Source organism: Arachis stenosperma, chromosome 10, assembly GCF_014773155.1.
Source record: "Arachis stenosperma cultivar V10309 chromosome 10, arast.V10309.gnm1.PFL2, whole genome shotgun sequence".
Lineage (NCBI taxonomy): Eukaryota > Viridiplantae > Streptophyta > Magnoliopsida > Fabales > Fabaceae > Arachis > Arachis stenosperma.
Window position 1 is genome coordinate 35,840,966 of NC_080386.1, and position 21,361 is coordinate 35,862,326.

Sequence of the window (21,361 nt, forward strand, 5' to 3'; positions counted from 1 at the left end):
TAACAACCTATATTTTGGGAAGTGGATGTTCCTCTAGTCTGTGGGGTGCCTTCAAGAATTAATTTCTGACGCTTCAGCTCCCTTAAGTTCACATCCTTGCTCTTCCTGTTCTCTTAGGTGCCATGATCTTAATGAGTTTTAGCTCAGTAATCATGGCAAATCACACCAAACTTAGAGGTTTGCTTGTCCTCAAGCAAAAGAAAGGAAAGGAGAGGAGTAGAAGGAAAGGCATTTTCAAATAAAGATAAGATGAGTTGAAAAAGATGTGAGAAGAAATTAAAAATATTGAAAAAGAATTGGATTGGAAAAAGATTTGTGTTTATGAATTAAGATACATTTGATATTTTTGAAAAAGGGATTTTAGAAATTAGGGTTCTTAGAAAACCAATTTGATTTTGAAGGATGACATTTTGAAACATGTTTATGCAAGAAATCATGAATTGAAACTTAAAAATTTAGAAAATTTGTAAAGAAAAACGAATTCTACCTCCTCCCCACCATCCTGGCGTTAAACGCCCAACTGCTGCATGGTTTGGGCGTTTAACGCCCAAATGCTGCTTCTCCTGGGCGTTCAACGCCCAGCTGATGCTTCTTTCTGGCGTTGAACGCCCAGATGGCTACCCTTACTGGCGTTGAACGCCCAGTGGGTGCTTCTTTTGGGCGTTCAACGCCCAAAATCTTTCTTACTGGCTTTTTCACGCCAGTGAGCTTCCAAATTTCCCTGTAACTCTGTAAATTCAATCAATTGCTATTTTTACCCTTTGAAGATACTTGGACATATACCTGTAAAAAAAGAAAATTTATTTAATTAGTAAATAAACTTTGCAAATGGCTGGGTTGCCTCCCAGCAAGCGCTTCTTTATTGTCTTTAGCTGGACTACCACTGAGTTCTAATTAAGTCTCAGTTTCGAGCATTCTTGCTCGAAGTTACTTTCAAGATAATGTTTAATTCTCTGTCCATTAACAATGAACTTTTTGTTGGATTCATTATCCTGAAGCTCTACGTATCCATATGGTGATACGCTTGTAATCACATATGGACCTCTCCACCGGGATTTTAATTTCCCGGGGAATATTTTGAGCCTGGAATTAAATAGCAGAACTTTCTGCCCTGGCTCAAAGACTCTGGATGACAATTTCTTATCATGCCATCTTTTTGCTTTCTCTTTGTAAATTTTTGCATTCTCGAAAGCATTGAGTCTAAATTCCTCTAGCTCATTTAACTGAAGCAATCATTTTTCTCCAGCTAATTTGGCATCAAGGTTTAGGAATCTGGTTGCCCAATAGGCCTTGTGTTCCAGTTCCACTGGCAAGTGACATGCCTTTCCATACACAAGCTGGTATGGAGAGGTCCCTATAGGGGTCTTGAATGCTGTTCTGTATGCCCACAGAGCATCATCCAAGCTCCTTGCCCAATCCTTTCTACGGTTAATTACAGTCTGTTCCAGGATTCTTTTGAGTTCTCTATTTGAGACTTCAGCTTGCCCGTTAGTTTGTGGATGATATGGAGTAGCTACCCTGTGGCTAACTCCATAACGAACCAGAGCAGCATAAAGCTGTTTATTGCAGAAATGAGTGCCCCCATCACTGATTAACACTCTAGGGATACCAAATCTGCTGAAGATGTGTTTCTGGAGGAATTTTAACACTGTTTTAGTGTCATTGGTGGGTGTTGCAATAGCCTCCACCCATTTGGATACATAATCCACTGCCACCAGAATATAAGTGTTTGAGTATGATGGTGGGAAGGGTCCCATAAAGTCAATGCCCCATACATCAAACAACTCAATCTCCAAGATTCCTTGTTGAGGCATGGCATAGCTGTGAGGTAGGTTGCCTGATCTTTGGCAACTGTCACAATTAAGCACAAATGCACGGGAATCTTTATAGAGAGTAGGCCAATAGAAGCCACTTTGGAGGACTCTTGTGGCTGTTCGCTCACTTCCAAAATGTCCTCCATACTGTGATCCATGGCAATGCCAAAGGATCTTCTGTGCTTCCTCTTTAGGCACACATCTACGGATTACTCCGTCTGCACATCTCTTGAAGAGATATGATTCATCCCAAAGATAGTACTTTGCATCTGTGATTAATTTCTTTGATTGCACCCTACTGTACTCTTTGGGTATGAATCTCACTGCCTTGTAGTTTGCAATGTCTGCAAACCATGGCACTTCCTGGATGGCAAACAGTTGCTCATCCGAAAAGGTTTCAGAGATCTCAGTGAGAGGGAGGGACGCCCCTTCTACTGGTTCTATTCGGGACAGGTGATCTGCTACTTGATTTTCTGTCCCTTTTCTGTCTCTTATTTCTATATCAAACTCTTGCAGAAGCAACACCCATCTGATGAGTCTGGGTTTTGAATCCTGCTTTGTGAGTAGATATTTAAGAGCAGCATGATCAGTGTACACAATCACTTTTGATCCTACTAATAGGATCTGAATTTGTCAATGGCGTAAACCACTGCAAGTAGCTCTTTTTCTGTGGTTGTGTAATTCTTCTGGGCATCATTTAGAACACGGCTGGCATAGTAAATGACGTGCAGAAGCTTGTCATGCCTTTCTCCCAACACTGCACCAATGGCATGGTCACTGGCATCACACATCAATTCAAATGGTAATGTCCAGTCTGGTGCAGAGATGATTGGTGCTGTAACCAATTTAGCCTTCAGAGTCTCAAACGCCTGCAGACACTCTTTATCAAAGATAAATGGCGTGTCAGCAGCTAGCAGGTTGCTCAGAGGTTTAGCAATTTTTGAAAAATCCTTTATAAACCTCCTATAGAATCTTGCATGCCCCAGAAAGCTTCTGATTGCTTTAACATTAGCAGGTGGTGGTAATTTTTCAATTACTTCTACCTTAGCTTGATCCACCTCTATTCCCTTGTTCGAAATTTTGTGCCCAAGGACAATTCCTTCAGTCACCATAAAGTGACATTTTTCCCAGTTTAAAACCAGGTTAGTCTCTTGGCATCTTTTCAGAACAAGTGCTAAATGGTTAAGGCAGGAGCTGAATGAGTCTCCAAATACTGAAAAGTCATCCATGAAGACTTCCAGGAATTTTTCCACCATATCAGAGAAAATTGAGAGCATGCACCTCTGAAAAGTTGCAGGTGCATTGCACAGGCCAAATGGCATCCTTCTGTATGCAAATACTCCGGATGGGCATGTGAATGCCGTTTTCTCCTGATCCTGGGGATCTACTGCAATTTGATTATAACCTGAATATCCATCCAGGAAGCAGTAGTATTCATGACCTGCTAGTCTTTCTAGCATCTGGTCTATGAATGGTAAAGGAAAATGATCCTTTCTGGTGGCTGTATTGAGCCTTCTATAATCAATGCACATACACTACCCTGTAACTGTTCTTGTAGGAACCAGTTCATTTTTTTCATTATGAATCACTGTCATGCCACCTTTCTTAGGGACAACTTGGACAGGGCTCACCCAGGGGCTGTCAGAAATAGGATAAATAATCCCAGCCTCTAGTAATTTAGTGACCTCTTTCTGCACTACTTCCTTCATTGCTGGGTTCAGCCGCCTTTGTGGTTGAACCACTGGTTTGGCGTCATCCTCCAGCAAGATCTTGTGCATGCATCTGGCTGGGCTAATGCCCTTAAGATCACTGATGGACCACCCAAGAGCTGTCTTGTGTGTCCTTAGCACTTGAATTAGTGCTTTCTCTTCCTGTGGCTCTAAGGTAGAGCTTATAATTACAGGAAAGGTATCACCTTCTCCCAAGAATGCATATTTTAGGGAAGGTGGTAATGGTTTGAGCTCGGGTTTAGGAGGTTTCTCCTCTTCCTGAGGGATTTTCAGAGATGCTATTATCTTCTCTGATTCCTCCAAATCAGGCTGAACATCTTTAAAGATGTCCTCTAGCTCTGATTCGAGACTCTCAGCCATATTGACCTCTCTTACCAGAGAGTCAATAATATCAACACTCATGCAGTCATTTGGGGTGTCTGGATGTTGCATTGCTTTGACAACATTCAACTTGAACTCTTCCTCATTGACTCTCAAGGTTACTTCCCCTTTTTGGACATCAATGAGGGTTCGGCCAGTTGCTAGGAAAGGCCTTCCTAGAATGAGAGTTGCACTCTTGTGCTCCTCCATTTCCAGCACCACAAAGTCAGTAGGAAAGGCGAATGGCCCAACCTTGACAATCATGTCTTCAATCACGCCTGATGGGTATTTAATGGACCCATCAGCAAGTTGAAGACATATCCTGGTTGGTTTAATTTCTTCAGTTAAACCAAGCTTTCTGATAGTAGATGCAGGTATTAAGTTGATACTTGCCCCAAGATCACATAAAGCTTGCTTGGTACAATTACCTTCTAATGTGCATGGTATCATAAAGCTCCCAGGATCTTTAAGCTTCTCAGGTAAGCTTTTCAGAATGACTGCACTGCATTCTTCAGTGAGGTAGACTTTTTCAGTTTCCCTCCAATCCTTCTTATGACTTAAAATTTCCTTCATGAACTTAGCATAAGAAGGTATTTGCTCAAGTGCTTCTGCAAACGGAATCTTTATTTCAAGAGTCCTGAGATAGTCTGCAAAGCGGGCAAATTGCTTATCCTGTTCCGCTTGGCGGAGTTTTTGAGGATAAGGCATTTTGGCTTTGTATTCCTCAACCTTAGTTGCTGCAGGTTTATTACCTACAGAAGCGGGTTGGGGAGCCTTCTTAGAAGGGTTGTTATCAGCACTTGTATGTGACTGATTCCCTACTGGCAATTGAACGCCAGTGGTAGGAGCTGGAGTGGCGTTAGACGCCACTTCCTTGTTTGTCACTGGCGTTTGAACGCCAGAACCATGCTCCCTTTGGGCGTTCAACGCCGGATTCATGCTTGTTTCTGGCGTTGAACGCCAGGAATGAGCATGGTCTGGGCGTTCAGCGCCAGCTTTGTTCCTCTCTGGGCTCTGATTGTCCTCAGAGGGATTTTGAGTATCCTCTTGTTCATTTCTTGGTTTCCTGCTGCTTTGAAGTGAGGTATTTAATGTTTTCCCACTTCTTAATTGAACTGCTTAGCATTCTTCTGTTATTTGTTTTGACAGTTGCTTTTCTGTCTGCTTTAATTGCACTTCCATGTTCCTGTTAGCCATTCTTGTTTCCTGTAATATTTCCTTGAATTTGGCTAGTTGCTGAGTTAGAAAATCTAATTGCTGATTGAATTCATTAGCCTGATCCACTGGACTGAGTTCTGCAGTTACTGTTTTAGCTTCTTCTTTCATAGAGGATTCACTGCTTAGGTACAGATGCTGATTTCTGGCAACTGTATCAATAAGCTCTTGAGCTTCTTCAATTGTTTTTCTCATATGTATAGATCCACCAGCTGAGTGGTCTAGAGAAGTCTGAGCTTTTTCTGTAAGCCCATAGTAGAAGATGTCTAATTGCACCCATTCTGAAAACATTTCAGAGGGGCATTTTCTTAGCATCTCTCTGTATCTCTCCCAGGCATCATAAAGGGATTCATTATCTCCTTGTTTGAAGCCTTGGATGTTTAGCCTTAGCTGTGTCATCCGTTTGGGAGGGAAATAGTGATTCAGGAATTTTTCTGACAGCTGTTTCCATGTTTTTATGCTGTTCTTAGGCTGGTTATTTAACCACCTCTTAGCTTGATCTTTTACAGCAAATGGAAACAGTAATAATCTGTAAACATCCTGATCCACTTCTTTATCATGAACTGTGTCAGCAATTTGTAAAAATTGTGCCAGAAACTCTGTAGGTTCTTCATGTGGAAGACCAGAGTACTGGCAGTTCTGCTGCACCATGATAATGAGCTGAGGATTCAGCTCAAAGCTACTAACTCCAATGGAGGGTATACAGATACTACTCCCATATGAAGCAGTAGTGGGGTTGGCATATGACCCCAAAGTCCTCTTGGACTGTTCATTCATAGGTGCTTCCATGTTGGACTAAAAGAAAGGGTATATATGTTGATGTTATTTATTTTATAAAAATTAATTTTTATAAAATAAAAACGAAATAAATAAAAGAAAGTGGAAATATTTTGAAATTGAAAATTGAATTTTTATAAAAGATTTTCGAAAAAAATAGTTCAAAATTAGTTAGAAAAACAAAAATTTTTGAATTTTGAATTTTTTGATGAAAGAGAAAAACACATAAAAGACACAAGATTTAAAATTTTTAGATCTAGTGCTCCTTATTTTCGAAAATTTTTGGAGGGAAAACACCAAGGAACACCAAACTTAAAAATTTTAAGATCAAGACACAAGAAAACTCAAGAACACCAAGAACAAAAGAAAGAACACCAAACTTAAAATTTTTGGAAAACCTTAATAAAATTTTCGAAAATTATAAGAGATTAACAAGAAAACACCAAACTTAAAGTTTGGCACAAGATTAAATCAAGAAAAATTATTTTTGAAAAAGATTTTCAAAAGAACTGGTGCCCAATTGCCAAGAACATAAGCCAACGCTATAACCAACTGAGTTAAAAATGTAATGTATTTTAAAGGTGTATTATTTTTTTGTGGATAAAAGTCTAAGTTTTTTGAAAGTTAATGTTTTGAAAAAGCACAAGAAAAACAAGAAAAGACACAAAACAAGAAAAACTCAAGATCAAACAAGAAAAATAACCAAGAACAACTTGAAGATCAATGAAGAACAAAGAACACAAGTCGAAAACTTTAAAGAAAAATATAAAACATGTAATTGACACCAAACTTAGAACAAGACACTAGACTCCCGAAAAATTAACAATTAATTAAGAAAAATAAATTTTTTTTTTTGAAAAAGAAACTATCCTATTAAAATTTAATGACTCTGTAACAACAAAAATAAATTATTCCTAATCTAAGAAATAAAATAAGCCTTCAATTGTCCAAACTTAACAATCCCCGGCAACGGCGCCAAAAACTTGGTGCACGAATTTGTGATTCGCACAACTAACCAGCAAGTGCACTGGGTCGTCCAAGTAATACCTTACGTGAGTAAGGGTCGATCCCACGGAGATTATTGGCTTGAAGCAATCAATGTTTATTTTATTAATCCTAGTCAGGATACCAATAGAGTTCTTTAGCCTCGTATTTTAATAAAGAAAAGGGCATAAAATAAATAGTTACTACTTGAACAATAGAGTTACTTGTTTTGCAGTACTGGGGAATATGTTGGAGTTTTGGAGATGCTTTGTCCTTTGACTTCAACTCTTCCTTGAAATCCTTCAATACACGCAAGGCTCCTTCCATGGCAAGCTCTATGTAGGGTGTCACCGTTGTCAATGGCTACTTCCCATCCTCTCAGTGAAAACGTTCCTATGCTCTGTCACAGCACGGCTAATCATCTGTCGGTTCTCAATCAGGTCGGAATAGAATCCATTGATTCTTTTGCGTCTGTCACTAACGCCCAGCCCTCAGGAGTTTGAAGCACGTCACAGTCATTCAATCCCGGAATCCTACTCGGAATACCACAGACAAGGTTTAGACTTTCCGGATTCTCATGAATGCTGCCATCTATCTAGCTTATACCACGAAGATTCTGTTGGGGAATCTAAGAGATATTCATTCAGTCTGATGTAGAACGGAGGTGGTTGTCAGGCACACGTTCATGGATTGAGGAAGGTGATGAGTGTCACGGATCATCACCTTCTTCACAATTAAGCGCGAATAAACATCTTAGATAAGAACAAGCGTGTTTGAATGGAAAACAAAGGAATTGTATTAAATCATCGAGACGCTGCGGAGCTCCTCACCCCCAACAATGGAGTTTAGAGACTCATGCCGTCAAAAGTATGTAATTCAGATCTGAAAATGTCATGCGGTACAAAAAATGTCTGTAAAAGTTGTTTAAATAGTAAACTAGTAACCTAGGTTTACAGAAAATGAATAAACTAAGATAATTGGTGCAGAAATCCACTTCTGGGGCCCACTTGGTGTGTGCTGGGGCTGAGATTAAAGCTATCCACGAGTAGGGGCCTTTCTTGGCGTTAAACTCCAGGTTATGACGTGTTTTGGGCGTTCAACTCCGGATCATGACGTTTTTCTGGCGTTTAACTCCAGACAGCAGCATGAACTTGGCGTTCAACGCCAAGTTACGTCGTCTATCCTTGCGCAAAGTATGGACTATTATATATTGCTGGAAAGCCCTGGATGTCTACTTTCCAACGCCGTTGAGAGCGCGCCAATTGGACTCCTGTAGCTCCAGAAAATCCATTTCGAGTGCAGAGAGGTCAGGATCCAACAGCATCAGCAGTCCTTTTTTAGCCTAAGTCAGATTTTTGCTCAGCTCCCTCAATTTCAGCCAGAAAATACCTGAAATTACAAAAAATACACACACTCATAGTAAAGTCCAGAAATATGATTTTTGCTTAAAAACTAATAAAATTCTATTGAAAACTAATTAAAACATACTAAAATCTACATGAAATTACCCCCAAAAAACGTATAAAATATCCGCTCATCACTAAGCATAAAAAGGAAGATTAAAACAAGAAAATTGAAAAGATGAAGAATAGAAAAGAAAGGGATAGGCAACAGTGGCACTTGTGTTAGACACTGCGAGGCTCACGGCGACGGAGCTTCGCCGGAGAAGAGAAGGAAGAAATAAGATGAAAAATAAAGAAGAAAGAAGAAACAAAAGAAAGGAGAAAAGAAGAAGAAAAGAGAAGAAATAGAGAGAGAGAGAGAGAGAGAGAGAGAGAAATAAATGTGGTGGCGGTGGTGGTTCCAACGGCGGCGGCGGTCGACCGGCGACGGTGGTGGTCGCTGAAAGAAGGGGGTAGGGCTGGGTTGAGGGGTGGTAGAAGAAGAAAGAAGGAAAGAAGAAACAGGGGTGAGGAGTGGTGCAATAGGGCATCTTTTCTCATTAACGTCCAGGACGTGACTCGTGCGTACTCACAGGAGGGTGTGCGTACGCACACAAGCGCAAATTTGGGGCGTTCAGATGCACAAGACGAGCGCTGCTAGCAAAGGAGGGTGTCAAGATGTGTGCGTGTACACAAGGTTGTGCGCACGAACAAAACTCTCCTTTTTTCTAAAATAAAAGGGTAAACTGACCATGCGTGCGTATGCATAGGGAGGCGTGCGCACACACAGAATGAAAATGTGGTGGGATGCGCGTGCATAGAGAGTGCGAGCGCTGCAAATAGAGCGTGCAACAATAGATGTGCGTACGCATACTGCTGTGCGCACGCACAGATGGGGAAAAACAGGGGAAGTGTGCGTATGCACGAGGCTGTGCGCACGCACAGAACTCTGTTTCTGCAATATTTTTAAAGCCTCTAAGGCACCAACCATGATATCAATCAAAGTTTTTCAAGCCCAAAACACATCATTCATAAAAAAACACATGACCAAACATAAAATGCAACTAAATCAAGCTTAGAATGCAATCAAACTATGCCAATCCAAGAGACAAAATTCAATAAACAAAAATTAAAAGAAGGAAGAGTTGAAAGGATGTTACCATGGTGGGGTGTCTCCCACCTAGCACTTTGGTTTTAAGTTCTCAAGTTGGACTTTTGGTTGGAGCTCACATCAAAGAGGCTTGTGCTTCCATCCATCCTTGAGTTGCCAACCATTCTTGCTCTTCAAAAATCCTCCGGGATCCCACACAAAGTTCATTAAGCTCTCAACCAACCTCAAGCAAGAATTTGGGATCCAAAATTGTTGGTTGTAGAGTTGGATGCCCAGAACCCACACTTTAGTTTCTCTATCGCCCTCTTGTTGACTTTCACTTGCATCCTTGGATGAACAACCTCTCCAAGCACCTTTTGAGCACCCAATGAGATCTTGAAATCCTCCGAAGTGGACCTTGCACCATTCATTCCTTGAACTCCTTTGGGAATCAACATCCACTCGTTCACTATTTAACACTCCAAGAAGAACCTTGAGTTGGTGATCTGTCTCCAAGAGAGCATATTGGTATGAGCCTATGAAGCGCATGGAAAAAATTGTTACCCACTCAAATTGCCCTTGGTTTGGAGTCACTCTTGTAAACTTTTGTATGAAATCTTCCACTTCTTGGGTGAGCACCTCTTCCTCACCACTCCTTTCTAGCTCTTGCCTTTCTCTATCAAACTCAAGAGTGGGAGGCTCTTCAATATCCTTGAGGGGGATGACCAAGGTAGACAAAAAATCATTGTTGTTGCAATCCACTTCTTGATCAAACTCCCTCAATTCTCCATTTAACTCTTCCGATACACTAGCTCTACCTTCCTCCTCATGTTGCAATTCCTGTCCTAGCTCTTCTTCTTTCCATTGAAGTTCCATATTTTCCTCCTCTCTACACTCCTTCGTTGCTCCTCCATATTCCTAAAGGGGAATGTCTTGATTGTTTAAGCGTAGTGAGGCTAAACGGTTCACCGCTTCGGCTATGGTAGCCATGAACTCCCCTTGTGTCCTTCGGAATCCTTCTTGCTCTTGGAAGAATGCTTGAAGGTCTTGTTCTTCTTAGGGCAAGGGTTGGAGAATTTCACAATTTAATGGAAAAGAAGGTTCAAAGGGTAGGAGAAAGGTTGTATAGTGGGAAGGTGTATCATGTGGGTGAGGGTATTGAGGTGGTGTATAAGGGAGTGATGGTTCATATGGTTGGTAATAAGGTGTATAGACATTTTGATTCCATGGATGTGGAGGGTGTGGTACTTGAAGGTTTGGTGGTTGGGGGTCATGTAAGGGGTATCTTTCGTATCTTTAGGTTTGGTATTCACATTGGGGAGGGTTTGGCTCATTGTAGTATGGGGGAGATTGCTAACGAACGGATTTTTTTGCTAGTAAAGAATTCACAATAAATTCTCGTTGCAAGTATAGTTTCTAAACTAACAATAATTCTTTCATACAAAAACTTGTTTGTCACTAAAGCAAACCCAATAAAATTAATAACTAAAGTATTTAAACCTTGGGTCGTCTCTCAAGGAATTGCAGGGAGGTGTATTTATTATTGGTTATGGAAAAGTATCGTTTTGGGTTTTAGAAACATGGAACAAGGAAAGTAAACTGCAAGAAAGTAAATTAATAACTAGTAAAGCTCTTAACAAGGTATGAGAACTGGATGTCCTATCCTAGTTATCCTTATCAATTGTGATGAGAATTGTTCATTGCTCCCACTTTGTTAACCTCTAACTATGAAGGAAAGTCAAGTGGATGAATCAATTTGATTCCTCAAGTCCTAGTCAACTCTCAAGGAGAGACTAGAGTCATTGGAATTCAAATCAATTAGCAATCATAACAATTATCAAACAACAAGGGAGTTTGATAACTCAAGAGTCTCCAATTAATCAATTCAAGCCAAGAATGTAAAAAGCTAAATTAAAATCATAAATATGAAATACCTCAAATTGCATTAAATAGAAAATCAATCTAAACATTAGAATTCATAAACCAAATAGCAACATAAAGGAAAATAAATAAACTAGAGTACTAGAAGAATTTAAAGTAGAAGAGAAAGCTAAATTAAAATAAGAAAAGCTAATCCTAAAATTCTAAAACCTAAGAGAGAAGAGAGAGCCTCCCTCTCTAGAAAACTACATCTAAACCTAAAATTATGTGAATGAATATTGTCTGAATGAATAAATGGATTCCCCACTCTTTAGCCTCTAATATGTGTTTTCTGGGCTAAAAACTGGGTAAAAAACAGCTGAAAAATTCCCCACAGTGGATTTCTGATACGTCCAGCACGTCGCTCTGTCACGCGTACACGTCGTCCACGCGTACGCGTCGATTGAACTTTTGCCAAGTCACGCGTACGCGTGATCCCCACGTGCGCGTCACCTAACAGCATGGAAACTATGGCAAATTATATATCGTTGCAAAGCCCCGGATGTTAGCTTTCCAACGCAACTGAAACCGCCTAATTTGGACCTCTGTAGCTCAAGTTATAATCGATTTAGTACAAAGATGTTAGGCTAACAGCTTTAGCAATTCCTTCAATTTATTGTTTCCTTCCACTTTTGCATGCTTCCTTTCCATCCTCTAGGCCATTCCTGCCCTATAAACCCTGAAAACACTTAACACACATATCAAGGCATCGAATGGTAATAAGAGAGGATTAAACATAGTAAAATTAAGGCCAAAGAAGCATGTTTCCAATCATAGCAATAAATCAGGAAGGAAAATTTAAAACATGCCATTTCTATGAATAAGTGTGAGAATAGTGGATAAAATCCACTCAATTAAGCACAAGATGTACCACGAAATAGTGGTGCATCAAATCTCCCCACACTTAAACATTAGCATGTCTTCATGCTAAGCTCAAAAGAAGCTATAAAGGAGTGAAGAGGAATGGTAAAACTTATGAAATGTAACCTATCTATATGAATGCAACTAAATGTAAAAATACTTCTACCTACTTAGTTAAAAGTAAATAAGTTCCTTCAGACAAACATAAATCAGATTCCACTAATTTAGATCACACAATAAGAGAAAAGTAAGCTTGTAAGAAGATAGCTCATGAAAGCAGGGAACATAGAATCAAGCATTGAACCCTTACTGGTAGTGTATATCACTCCAATCTCTCAAGTGTCTAGGGTTAATCACTCTACTCTTCTCTAGTCATGCTTTCTAAAACCTTGTTCTTCATCTAACCAATCAACAAATATTTAGTATACCAATGCAAACATCATGAAGTCTTTTCAAGGTTGTAATGGGGCTAAGGTAAGGGTGAGGATATATGTATGGCCAAGTGAGCTATAATATGAATCTTTGACTAACCTAAGCTCTTACCTAACACACACACACACTCTGTATGTAATTCTAAAATCATGCCTAGCTACTCATAATTCCCACTTTTGCATCACATACTCATGTACCAAATATTCCTTTAATTTTATCACATATGCATTGACCTTTTATTAAACTTGGCATTGGGGTAATTTTGTCCCCTATTTATTTATTTATATTATATATATTTTTTCTCTTTTTTTTTTCTCTTTTTTTTTGATTAAAAATATAAAAGTAAACATAACATGTCAATGCACATGGATTTTTAATTTTTCTGGTCTCACATGAGTTAGGTACCCAAATTCCCAATATTTTGTCAATGAAAACACTGTACACTTCCATCAACCAAGTTCCCACAGTTTCCCACACTTAATTGACACACAATCTCTATCTTAAGCTAACCAAAGGTTCAATTGGGGTAATTAATTATTTTTCCGCTTAAGGCTAGTGATGAGGTAAAATATAGAACAAATGGGGATTAAAAGGCTCAAAGTGACAAACAAAGGTGATTGAAATGGTAGGCTATTTGGGGTAAGTGAGCTAATAACAAATGATGGCCTCAATCATATGCAAGAATGTAAATACATAAACAATGGACATATAGAATGGAACAAAGCATAGATTACAAGCATAGAGAAGAAAATACACAAGAAAAAATATTATGGTTAAATAGTGTAACCATACAATTAAGCTCAGGTGTCACAGGTTGTGTGTTCTTTGCTATAATTTATGTTCCAAATTATAATCCTCAGACAAGTTTAACAAAAAATTTTTAATTTAAATTAGTGAAATGCTATAAAAAGGGTCTTGCAAAGAAACTAATTACTTTAACCAAGTAGTAGCTAAATGCACAAAATTAAACAAATATGCTACCAAACATGCAAATGCAACCATGAATTAATAAAGAAAATAAAACAATGGTATTGAAAGGAAGGTAACTAACCCATGGAAGTCGGTGTCGACCTCCCCACACTTAGAGATTGCACCATCCTCGGTGCACGCTGAGATGTGCAAGTAGACGGGTTGCTCCAACTGACGCTTGTAGATGGAGGCGCCCTAGCTGGAGGTCTCTTGGTTCCTTTTCGTGCCGGTGTGTTGTCAGTGGCCTTCACTTTTCCTTTCCTGGTACCCATGTCTAAAGAAGAAAGAAAAGGAAGAATATTAAATATAGAGAACTAAAGAACCGGGAGGAAGAGATTCCAAGTGATAATGAATGCCAAAGAGAGGATAATAGCTTAAATACATGGTAGCTACAACATGTTGGTAAGACATTAAGTAAGAGCGAAAAGGCAATTCATAATGAAATAGATGCAAGAGGTAAAAGCATGCAAGGAATAGGCATGAGAAGTATAGCTCAAGCATCAAGTATTAGATGTGCCACAGTATAGAGCAATTGTATGAAGATAATTGTGAATGATAATTCCAAATACATGTGGAGCACAAGTGTGACGAAAAAGAGGCATGTAAGTAAAAGCGTAAAATAAAATAGGATTCAAAGTGCCATAAAAGCTTTTTCACAAACACGTGATGTGCAACTTGAAATAGGAATGAAAATAATATAATCCAAATGCATGGGAGAGCCAAATTAATATGTCAATTGTCAAATCACTCCACATAATATCCACAAGCTGAATGATGGTAAGGTATTACCCAAATAAAACTCCAACACCAACATAAGAATGCATGAAAAAGAAAGAAAAAAAAGAAACCATGAATAACTAAGCATAAAGAAAAAATGAAAAGAAAGAAAGATAAATAAATGCAATAATGTAACGAAGAAAATAGTATGAGGGGGGAAGAGGAGAACCTGAGGTAGAAGAGAGAAGAGGAAAGAAGAAAGTGGTAGATAGTAAGAAGAAATAGAGAAGAAAGAAGAAAGAATGATAATATAAGGATAATTAGGATTGAGGGAAAGTTAATTTGAAATCAGGCGCTGAGGTGGTTTAATTGTGCGTCGCATGTGACGTGTACGCGTACAGCACGCGTACGCGTTGATAGCCATTGTGGGAAAACAACGCGCACGCGTCAGGGATGCGTACGCGTGATGGGGCTTGTGCTCCCAGCACAGTTCCAGCCCCACACCATCACAGCTCTTTGGCTATACACCCATTTACGCCGATTCACAGGGTCATGCGTACGCATAAGTGATGCGTACGCGTAAGTGATTTGTGCTTCTTCTTCTTTAATCTCCACCTCTTGATCACCCTCTTCAAAGTCTTCAACCATGATATGCCTTGGAGGTTGTACACACTCCTCAACATTAACATCAAACACCTTGGAAGGAGGCTCTATGACTGGACTTTCCCATGGAGGTTCCGCATCTCCTAAATCTTCAGCCACTTCTTCCTCTACAACTATTATGGCTTCCTCCACTTGTTCCAATACAAAGCCACGTTTCTCAGTGTCCACCGGAGTTTCTAGTGTCTCCTTCATGCTACGCTCTTCTTTAGATTCTCCACATTTAGCCATGGGAGTATTTTGAGTGTTCAAATGTTGGGAAGCTAATCAGTTTACTACCTCGGTCAAGGCAGCCGTGAATTCTAGTACCTCCCTTTGCATTTTTCTTTGTCCTTGAAGGAGAACTCCAATAGTGTCATCTTGGAGATTGGGGTGGGTATGAGGGCTCACTACTTGGGAGGAAAGGTTCATGATAAGAGGGTGGTTCATCATAATAAGGATGTGGTGGTTCATCACTTTCCATCTTTTCCAATTGTTGCACAGCACACTTCAGTTCCTTGTTCTCAAGTTGAGATTCTTGAGCCACGAGAGCTTCGGGTGCTGTTCGGTTTCTCACTCGGTCCGATTGTTGAAGGGTTGCAAGAAATCGATCTATTGTTTCCTGGAGACTATCCCTTGACTCTTGCTCCTTTTAGATAGCATAATTAGCACTATAAGGCTCTTGGATTGATGGATATGTACATGGTGTATATGGAGCTGGTGGTTCTTGGGAGTAATTAGGTTGGAATTGTGGTGATTCTATGTATGGTTCATGTGGGTCATATGGTGGTTGGTATGGTGGATAAGGGTCAGGGTCATATGGAGGTGAATGGTTGTAGGGGCCTTGTGAGTATAGTGGTCCAGAGTTATATTGAGGAGGTGGTTCATAAGCATATGGTGGGGCTTGTTGGTAACTACAAGGGGGTCCACCATATCTATCATCTTGATACGCACCTCGGAATGGCTCTTGACCATAGTAATTTGGTGGAGGTTGGTTGTCACGAAAAAGTCCACCATAACAATTGTCTTGGTATGCATCATAGAATGGTTGTTGGTTATAGTGCATTGGAGGGGGTTGTTGCCAAGAGGGTTGATCAAATCCTTGTGGCTCCTCCCATCTTTGATTGTTCCAACCTTGATGAATGTTCTCATTATAGCTTCCATTCCCTGCAACATAATTTGAACTAAACTCATAGCCAAAGGGGTGATAATTCATAGTAGCTAATAAAAATTAAAAACAAAAACAAAAACAAATAAACAAGCAAAAGCAAATATTTACAATAACCAATAATAAGGCACACATTTGCAACTCCCCGGCAACGGCGCCATTTTGACGAACGGATTTTTTTGCTAGAAAAGAATTCACAATAAATTCTCGTTGCAAGTATAGTTCCTAAACTAACAATAATCCTTTCATACAAAAACTTGTTTGTCACTAAAACAAACCCAATAAAATTAATAACCGAAGTATTTAAACCTCGGGTCGTCTCTCAAGAAATTGCAGGGAGGTGTATTTATTATTGGTTATGGAAAAGTATCATTTTGGGTTTTAGAAACGTGGAACAAGGAAAGTAAATTGCAAGAAAGTAAATTAATAACTAGTAAATCTCTTAACAAGGTATGAGAACTGGATGTCCTATCCTAGTTATCCTTATCAATTATGATGAGAATTGTTTATTGCTCCTACTTTGTTAACCTCTAACTATGAAGGAAAGTCAAGTGGATGAATCAATTTGATTCCTCAAGTCCTAGTCAACTCTCAAGGAAAGACTAGAGTCATTGGAATTCAATCAATTAGCAATCATAACAACTATCAATCAACAAGGGAGTTTGATAACTCAAGAGTCTCCAATTAATCAATTCAAGCCAAGAATTTGAAAAGCTAAATTAAAATCATAAATATGAAATACCTCAAATTTCATTAAATAGAAAATCAATCTAAACATGAGAATTCATAAACTAAATAGCAACATAAAGTAATTAACAAAGGAAAATAAATAAACTAGAGTACTAGAAGAATTAAAAGTAGAAGAGAAAGCTAAATTGAAATGAGAAAAGCTAATCCTAAAATCCAAAAATCTAAGAGAGAAGAGAGAGCCTCCCTTTCTAGAAAACTACATCTAAACCTAAAATTATGTGAATGAATGGATTCCCCCACTCTGTAGCCTCTAATCTGTGTTTTCTGGGCCAAAAACTGGGTCTAAAATAGCTCAAAAATTGCCCCTAGTGATTTCTAATACGTCCAGCATGTTGCTCTGTCATGCGTACGCGTCGTCCACGCGTACGAGTGGATTGAACTTTTGCCAGGACATGCGGACGCGTAATCCACGCGTGCGCATCACCTAACAGCATGGCAACTATGACAAATTATATATCATTGCGAAGCCCCAGATATGAGCTTTCCAACGCAATTGAAACCGCCTCATTTGGACCTTTGTAGCTCATGTTATGATCGATTTAGTACGAAGAGGTCAGGCTGACAGCTTTAGCAATTCCTTCAATTTCTTGTATTCCTTCCACTTTTGCATGCTTCCTTTCCATCCTCTAGGCCATTTCTGCCCTATAAACCCTGAAAACACTTAACACACATATCAAAGCATCAAATGGTAATAAGAGAAGATTAAACATAGCAAAATTAAGGACAAAGAAGCATGTTTTCAATCATAGCAAAAAATCAGGAAGGAATGTGTAAAACACGCAATTTCTATGAATAAGTGTGAGAATAGTGGATAAAATCCACTCAATTAAGCACAAGATGTACCATGAAGTAGTGGTGCATCAATTGCTCCTCCCTCCATCACTTCTCCCACTCCTTGATACAGTCCCAATTTGAAGTCATTATACCCTACAAAACAGCCACAACCAAGCTCCAAGCAACAAGGCTGATAACTCATAGAGAAAGCAGGAAATAAAAGCAAAACACATAAGTAAACAAGAAAAACAAGAACTTAAATATTAACAAAAACAACCAAATAACCAAAAATTAAGCTGTTTACACTATGGACATATTTACAACAACCAAAAGATAGCACTCAATTGCATCCCCGGCAACAGTGCCAAATTTGACGAAGAGGAATTTATCGTCGGTTTAGAATCAAGAATCAATTTGTTTGTAGCATAGTTCAAACCAACAATGAATTCTCTTAATCAAATGTTAAATTCAAATCAAAACATATAACCGAGAGTATTTAACTCCCGGGTCGTTCTCCCTAGGATGCAATTGGAAGTGTTTCTCTTTCGGTTGTTAAGGGGACAACAGGTTTTGTAATCAAAGAATAAAAGATTAAAAGAACTAAGCAATAAAAGAACTAAGAGATGATCAAAATTGGAATTAATGCAAGTAAAGAGAAGATAAGATCAAAGCTAGTGAAAATGCTAAAAATGCAATAAAGAACCATGACTTGGGAATAAGAGTATCCAAGGAAACCTATCATCGCCATAACCACAACTATGATAATTATGATGAGTCATTCTCGCTCCCTAACATGGAGGAGTAAGTCAAGCAAGCATAATTGACCTTAATCAATAAGTCCTAGCTAACTTAGCAAAGTAGTTGATAAAAAGCTAGCATCAATGGAAACAAGAGTCAACTAACTCCCCAAGAATTACCACTAAATGTCGAACATTATGACTCTAGTATCCTAGGAACTCAAGCCTCAAGCAAAGGTGGGAAAATCTACTCAAAATATAGAGTTGGCATTTTCACAAACACCTTGTATGCATAAAAGTAAAACATGGGAATTTGCAAGGAAAAATAGAAAACTATAACCAACTATCAACAAAACCAAACATAAACAAGCAATCAAAAATAAATGGAGCATGAAACATAAAATTCATTGTTCAAAACTTCAAGAAATACAAAATTGCAAATATGAGCAAAGTAACTTGAATCATAGGAAAATAAAAACAACTATGATGTAATTAAAGTGTACTTACAAAAGAGTTGATCAACATCCAAGATTAAATCTTGCTCTAAAATGCTACAATGGAGATGGAAATGAAACCTTAGGAGAGTAATGCTACACTACTCCTACTCCTACTCCTATGGAAGCTTCCTAACACTAATTCTACCTAATGAAAACTAAAACTAAGACCTAATGTAAGCTAATGTCTTGATATGTGTTGAATTCCCCTTGATATAACATCAAAATTCAGCCTTCAAGCCTTCCAAAATGGGCCAACAGGCCTCAGAAATTGCGCAGCACATGTTTCCTTAATGAAATCATGTGCAGGGTCCTGTGCGTACGCACAGATATGTGCGTACGCACACTTGGCTGAAAGTTGACCTGTGCGTACGCACAGGTGCCTGTGCGCACGCACACTTCGCTGTGTGTGCTTTTCCTTGTTTTCTTCAAGTGTTCTCCCTTCTACATGTTTGCTTCCACTTTTGCTTAGCCAATCTTGCCAAAATGACCTGAAATCACCTCACAAAATATATCACGATATCGAATGGTATGAAAGTGGAATTAAAAACACTAATTTAAGACCAAAAATGCATGTTTTCACATTTATGTCCAAATTAAGGATCAAACACAAAAGTATGCTATTTTGGTGCTTAAGCGTGAGTTTATGTGATGAAATCCATTCAAAACAAGTTAAATTATATCAGAAAATATGGACTCACCACTACTACCCAGGCATCTCAAACATACATTCATTCAAAACTCCATAATTAAACTCATTTATTATAATCCTCCTTCCCCATCTCATACCCGAAGCACGTGGACAACGCCACTGCCTACTACCCGGCTTAACACATCACATTCAAGATTTTCCATCATTATTCATTTACCATATTTAATCATTAATCATATACATATACATACTCAGCCATAATTCAATTCTTATCACTGCCATCCGGCTCATACTATACACAGCACTTCCACCATCATCCTCAGCAACTCATACAATCATCATTACTCATCATTCATTATTGATTCTCACTTTACTTCACCCACAAGTTATCACATGTCCTAGCTTCTTTTCATTACTAGGCATATTATAAAAATTTGGGACATAAAGGATGAAAATGGAGGCTTAGAAGTCTAAAATTTGGCTTTAAAAACACAAAAATCAATTTTTGCTTAAAACGGGGTCACGCGTGCACGTCGCCACACGCACGCATGGAAAGCAGAGAGATCAAGTGACGCGTGCGCATCAGTCACGCGTATGCGTGGGTGCGTTTTGTGCCCCTCGCACAATACCAGCGCAACTCTCTGGATTTCTACTGGGCACTTGCATCAATACAGCGACGTGTACGCGTCTGCCAGGCGCACGCGTGAGAGTGCAAAAATCATGAGTGACGCGTGCGTGTCGGAGTACATTTTCCTAAAAATTTTACAAAGTTTGAAAAAGCTGCAGAATTTCATTTTTAACCTCAAACTTCCGCCACACATAACTTCTTCTACGAAATTTTTTTTACAACCATTTCTGAACTGTTGAAAATATCATTGAATAAACTTTCATAAAAATCTAGTTTTGAAGAATTCCTAACTCCGAGGGCCGAGTTACGGACCACCGAAGTTGGTCAAAAATCAATTTTTACCCAAAAACAGAAATCACCAATTATTCCAACGTTCACAAGCCAAATTCATTTTCACTCATCCAAATGACCACAACCCAACCACATTCATGTAATTACACTCAACCAAAACTAAACCTACCTTATATACAAAATTCAACTCAATTTCGTCACCTTCCACTCCTAAATTTGTAATTTCTTATTATCCCACATTCCTCCCATTTTTTCACACACTCAACATTTAATATCCATTCAATCTCATATGACATCACACAATACACGCATCACTTACCTTCTTTACCTCTTTCCGGTCTCCAGCCCAAATTCACAAATTAAATGCATATTCCACAAATCAATATTCATTTTTCAATTCATCAAATTCTAAACACACCAAACATACAAATCCATACAATTCTCAATCCAATCATTAATTTACAATACATATCAACTATACATATTAGTACCAACCATTTACGCAATCCAAACTTAATCCTAGGGGCGTCTAGCCTAGGAATTCTCATCACACCACATGGTACTTAAAAGAAACTTAAACCGTACCTCTTGTAGCCAAAATAATTGAGCTTTTTCTTAAGAGTCTCCACCAACCTTTAGCTTCAAGCCTCACCAAGGCCCCACAAGCAATATCAATCTTCCAATTGTACACCAAAATCACCCAATACTCTAATATAATCAATTTTCACACTTATAATCAACCTAGGGTTCATGAAATTGATAAATCACAAGGGTTTGAGGGTTCCTTACCTTAACCCAAAAAATTGGTTAATGGAACTCACCAATGGCTTATATTAGAGCACTCCTAAATAACCAAAATCACAAGATTTTCACAAAACCCAAACCAAAATCAAATTTAAAGAGAAAAACGAAAAATGGGCAGAATACAGTGAAATACTAACCACAAAACTTAAATCAAATCGTAGAGGATAAGAAGA